General features: G+C 35.2%; 1 long non-coding RNA gene across 1 annotated transcript; it reads left to right on the top strand.

The window, feature by feature from the left end:
• The first annotated feature begins 3,362 nt into the window (after positions 1 to 3,362).
• On the top strand, positions 3,363 to 6,324 carry LOC141817326 (uncharacterized). The gene is made up of 3 exons (XR_012600813.1): positions 3,363 to 3,429; positions 5,973 to 6,102; positions 6,188 to 6,324. It is a non-coding gene; the product is annotated as an uncharacterized LOC141817326 (long non-coding RNA).
• Positions 6,325 to 6,385: the final 61 nt, after the last annotated feature.

Below are 6,385 nucleotides of genomic sequence, written 5' to 3' on the forward strand. Positions count from 1 at the left end.
GATGTATATAAAATGACCCTTCCAGCTCTTGTGGGAGGTCGGGTACTTACTCAAAAAGTTGAGTCCTTGTCGAGCGGAGAAGTAAAAGACTCCGCACTCGAACTAACGCAGGTCGTACAAGGCATTGAACAGGGTCAGGGTCAGTAAAATTTGGTACAACCGACATATAATGATGGTGCCATAGATGAGGCGGTATGAATTCGGAGCAAGTTGGGAAAGGTTAAGGTTGTAGTAGTTGGCTAAGTCTTGAAAGAAAGGGGGGATTGGGAACCTAAGACCACAAGTCATTTGATCATAAAAGAAAGTAGCATGGTCAGGGATAGGTCTATGGGGTCGTTGATCGGGCATCGACACATAAATGGCATGGTCGGCAGGAATCTCGAACTGGATCCGGAACATGTTGATGGCATCTTAGTCATAGACAAGGCACTGGTCCTCGAACCAAGGAGTTTTCAGAGATTTGGGGGACATTTGGGTCGAGATTTACAAAAGAAAGGGTCGCGGTTAACAAGAAGCAGGTTAGTGATAGCCCTAGACCCAATCATATGATGATTGTTGTATGGACTCATTGTATCATATTTTTATAATTTTATAAAGGCATTTCTTGGTGGTTATTATACTTACTTGTATTGGTGCCAAATAACTAAGTATAATAGCGTCCTTGAGTAGATGGTTCGTATCTATATCAATCGATTGGTTGAATCGATAGTGAGATTCTCATCTCAAATTGATTTGTGAAAAAAAAAGAGTTAAAGATCATCTAGGAAAATATAAATCAAACTCCAATTTATCAATTTGAATTAGATCCATCACACTTGAATAATTTAAACAGATTGAGTTAGACTGAATTAATATATTTCCCATCTCACCGTGATGGGAGTCAGTCTGTCCATCCCAGCAGATGGTAAATTTTTGATGAATTAGGTTGCCTGACCACAAATCACCCTATTTTAATCACGGGGCAATTTGTCTAGTCAAGGGTTGATCTATTTACAACAAAAGTTATCAAACGGATCAATTCATAATGGGACAGATTAATCCATTAGAAACATGTCATATAATTGGGGTGGAACGGGTTGACTCATCAATTTGCGAGAGTTGGAAAATCTCTAACTCAACCCAACATAAGACGGGTTGCGGGTTAGGCGGACCAACTCACAGACCTATCAAGAAATAAAAAAATATAAAAAATATTAAAATTTTTAAGTTTAGATTGTGGTTTAAATAAGTTAAGTTAAAATTTTTAAATTTAGATTGTAGTTTAAACAGATCAGGTTCACTAGTCCATTCAATTTTTTACTTTAATTATAAATTTTGAAAAAAATCTAAGCCTTTGAGCCAATTCTTACCACGGTCAATCCATGCAAATCATGAATTTAAAATAAATTGATAAAATTTTAATTCAATCCATTTAAATTATTTAATAGAGTAGATCAATTTAACGAGTCTAATTCAAATTGACGGCTCTATATACCGTTCTAGATTTAGGTTTGAATTTTTTTTTTAGTAAAATCATCCCATGTTATAATTTAGAGTTAAGTTTGTGTGGCTGTGTAATTAGAAATTCGATGAGAACAAGATCAATATAAAAGGACAAATAGTACGGTAAATAAATTAAATATTTTAGCATAAACTTGATATACAATAAAGTTTTTAGCAAACTTATAAATAAATAATGTCTGAATAAATAAAGTACTAATAGTAAACTCACTAATCATCCAATTAAATAAGATTATAAGTATAAACATTTTAAATAATAAATTTAGTTATATGATCCAAATGGCTCATATAAGTTTGATTAGATCGACCCAAATGCGTAAATAATTGATAAAGTTTGGAATAAAGAAGGAATATTGACATATTCGAATCAACTATACCATACAAATCAATTTGGATCTATATGTTGATTGATCTCATTTTCTTATTGAGACCAACCAACTTATATCATTTAAATCGATCAATCAAATTCCCTTGACTATTATTTGTATTTGACAGTGTAGCATAGTTAAGTTGATTATGACAGAGCAGACTTGCTGAAATGAGCAGGATCAAATCTCAGTAAAGTCGAGGTAATGCTCTCCACCGTTGTAGCCAACTGCAGCTTTTCAATTTACTTTCTTACAGATGATCGTGAGGCCGACCGTATAGAGTCACTGGGATGGTGGATTACACCTTTTACTGAAGTATTTAACGATGTTTTTTTCTCTCGAGGCATGGTTGAGTTGATTAATGAGTAGACTTGCTGAAATGGGCAAGGGTCGAATTTCGATGAAGCCAAGACAATGCCCTTCTTGTAATGGTCAAATGTAATTTTCTCGATTTACCTCTTCACAGATAGTCATGAGATCGATTGTGTGAGGCCGCTAGGGTGATGAATTTCACCTTTTGCTAAGTATTTGACAGCGTTTTCCTTCACTAGTTCTGATTCCTTCTCTTATTTTTTTTCTTTGTAGGATTATGATTGAGGTAGACCCTCCAATTGCTCAGTATCTGCATCATGTGAATCGAAATCCGTTAGTCAGACACTGACGTTGTCAACATAATCCTCCGACGATCAAGTTAGTGATGGACTCGGAGGAAACGCTCATGTGCGTGCGTAAGAAAGCGTAAGAGCTTAATAAGAAAACGGGGAAGATTAACCTTCGTGTGAAAGGAAAAAAAAAAACATACCTTCACTTATTGTCACATTATCTTATATAGCAGAACTAAATCGAGCAACTGAGGGCACAACGATAGAGTTGTACATTTAAAGATCGATTAAACCATTATAAATGGATCGAATTATTGGCCATGTCAGATCCAATCAAATTATTAGTAATTGATTGGATTCTAAAACAAATAATTCTATTGAAATAATCAAATGCATATAATACGAAGATGAAATAAATATTAAATAATTACCAGTTATTCTATAATATTTTATAGAGAAAATAATAGTTATTTATACAAATTAAATACACCAATTTAATTTTAATCTTCTTTTGAGAATTTTTTAATCAATATTTTATTTGCAGCTACAAATCAAACTGGCGTCCAACGGGCAACAACAACGGCTAGATTCGGTCCGAGAGAAGTCGACAAACCGGTTTACTTAAGTCGACCGGAAAGCGGTTCGAGACGCAACGCGACAACGGTCCACGAACGAACTAAACACCCCTATAGTTTTCCAAAATTTCCACCAAAACCGGTTGTTGTGAGCCACTAGCGAAACAACAAAAGGGGCAATAATGTCAAATTATTATAATGTCTAAAATACCATCACTTTACGGGTAATTCTCCATTTTTTGAACACCTTGGTAAGGGTAAAAACGTCATTATGAAAATGAGCAGCTCCCTTTGTAAATCTCATAGCCACCGACTGGATTTGATCTCGCTCTCGTCGCCGTCTGCAAAAGATCTCAAGCCGCCTTCGAATCGTCTCGTAGCGAGGTAGTCTCTCTCTCTCTCTCTCTCCTCTCCGCTCTCGATCTCATTCTCTCTGCGTGCACGGGCCGAATGATCCATCTTTATTGTTAGGGATTTCTTGGTCTTTCGATGCACCAGCAATTTGGGGATTTTTGGTCGTGGATTTTTTATTTCGATCTCAAACTCTGTATCATGTATGTCGGTGGTGCCATGTTTTGGTCAAGATTTTGGGCTTCTTGAGATTTGTGTGTTTCTTGTATCTGGGGATATCTCGATCGCCTTATAGGATGATTGGATGGTCTGCGATACGGTGATCTTTGTTAACTGTTGGGTGCTGAGGGCCAAGCTGGGTTTTTACTTGGGGGTTCTTTGACTCTGAGTAAATAGTAATAGGTTAATTTGAGAGATTTATAGATTGGGTACGGATTGCGATTGTTGCCTTGGTCTGGGACGCATACAAATCTTTATTTACCTTTTCCCTTTCATATTTCTCTTGTTATATGTGAATAAGAACTTCTTTAGTCGGAGAACCTTTTTACATTCATGAATATTAAGGCCATTCTTCATCTCACCTTGATGTTCATACACTCTTCTTAGTCTGAAGAGAAGGAAATTCAATTGGTGAAGTCATTAAAGGAATGAAACATATAAGTTAGTAATGCTATTGATTCTACTCAATCAAATGTAAAAACATACATGCGAAGTAAGAAAAGATGACATGCCATTGACATGGTTATCTACTTTATGATTTGATAATGCATGTATTTGGATGAATGTTGTGATCTCTCTTTATTATCAACAAGCAACCAATAAAATTGCATCAATAGTTAACGAATGCAAAAGTACTTTTTATGTATGCATGCTACCTAACTAAACACTGTTAATAAACAAATTAAATTAATATCTGATTCACTTCAAAGTGAACAAAAATCAATTAGTTGCACAACTATGGGTGGCGGTGGAAAGATAGTAGACAACGATAATTGATATATATTTTTTAAATTTATTGTCTAAATGGAATATGAAATGAATAAATGCTTCTGACATTGAAACAGATTTTGCAATTTATGTAATGTTTGCTGAAATTGTTGATGTGAGTAATGTAGTTCACATGGTTATGGTCACTCACAATGCAAGTAATTATATACTACTGTGGGAAAAAAACTACGTCAAACATATCTTAAACTCAATTAGTTACTAACTGCTGCATATTCTATTAATCTTATAATAAAATACACTCAATAACATACTTTGTGGGTGTGGTGGCATTGATATTTTTCGTAACTTTTGACCATTAATAACCATAATAATATAATTTATTTATGAGCAAAATATACCATGTCAATAACACATTAATCTTTGAAGTGTTTAGATAAATTGACTCATGTTTTTTTAGCAATTCTTATTTCATCATATGTTCTAACTTTATCATAATGGAGCTCACACAATTTTTTAGAAGAAATGATACAAAAGATAGGGTAGAACAAGGACAGTAATTGTACCCAATCCAAGGTGCATGACAGATTCATATGAACAACAACAGCTGTTCTATAATAAAGCTAGTTGTTGTGTTCTCCCATAGTCCAAGGCCAAAGAAGGAAGAGACAAGACAACCCACATATATGTGTATATAATATAATATCAGTTAGGATATTATTCATGTAAAAGTGACTCTTCCTCTGTTCCCCAAAACTCCACCTTATAAACATAGCGATTAGAGATGCTTCTAATTCTTATTTTTTTCCCATCCTTGTTAGAGATGTTAAGGCTATTGCAAGGTCTTACATTTTTACCATATTTTTGTCCTGCTGGCTTCATGTTATTGCCAAGAGTTGTATCCACCCAATGTATTGCTTTCCACAGAAAAAGGCTGAAATTGATGCACTAGCAAGGCACATTTTTTTCTATATGCACTGATCATGATCATGCACTGATCATGATTCAAACATTTGTTCTCAGCAGTATGTATCTTTGCATTCAAATGCACCAGTGCTTCAGATTACCATACACTTGCACTTTGTTCAATTTTAAATTTTTCTCTCTTTAGCAAAAGGTGGAATTCGTCACCCTAGCGACCCCGCACGGTCGGCCCTACAACCATCTGTGAGGAAGTAAATTCGGGAAGCTGTAGTTGGCCATGACGGAGGAGGGCATTGCCTCCGCTTCGCCGAGATTCAATCCTTGCCCACTTCAGCAACTGTGCTCCGTCGTAACTAAATTTCTCTCTCTGAAAGAGGATTTGGTTGACCTGTTATAGCTTGTCATTTTTTTTTTTGTAATTTACAAGCCTCACTATCTTGTTTGATGACCTCTAAAATTCCACCAAGGGTAATTCCTTTCGATGGTAGCTTAGTGATGGAACTTCAAGTTATACTTAGCAAATAATATTGTTAGAATGATTGCTAATTTTCTTCCCAGTATGGCTAATGCACTGACTGAGCTGCAGTAGGTCTCTGTTACATTTTGGACTTAATTATTTAATATTTGATGTCTAGTTAAACATTTGAACTTAATTATTCAATATTTGATTTTAAGTTAACTCTTACATAATCTTCAAAATGTAACAGCTGTCAGTGATATTCCCTTTGAGCTTTGAAGCTTGAACAATTCCCAAGCAAGTGCATACAACAGCTTGATTGACAGATTGTTTTCACAATCAAAAGCTTGATTGACAGCAGCATTTAGTGTCTTACAATGGCAAGCATGAATTGGAAATTTTGAATTCAGAATAGCTGCCGATTACTTTTAACTCGCATACTTATCTGTTTGATGATTGGTGTAGGCAACCAATGAGAATCTCCCTCCAAATGTTATTAGGCAGTTAGCCAAGGAATTGAAGAATTTGGATGAAACACCTCCTGAAGGAATTAAAGTGGTTGTTAATGATGATGACTTTTCTACTATCTGTGCTGATATTGAGGGTCCTGGTGAGTGAGTTTATGATAACATATTTATACATTTTTAACTTGGAAACTACCAG

Source organism: Curcuma longa, unplaced genomic scaffold, assembly GCF_044706935.1.
Source record: "Curcuma longa cultivar G26 ecotype Majalengka, Jawa Barat unplaced genomic scaffold, ITB_CL_G26_1.1 contig_20127, whole genome shotgun sequence".
In the NCBI taxonomy this organism is placed as follows: domain Eukaryota; kingdom Viridiplantae; phylum Streptophyta; class Magnoliopsida; order Zingiberales; family Zingiberaceae; genus Curcuma; species Curcuma longa.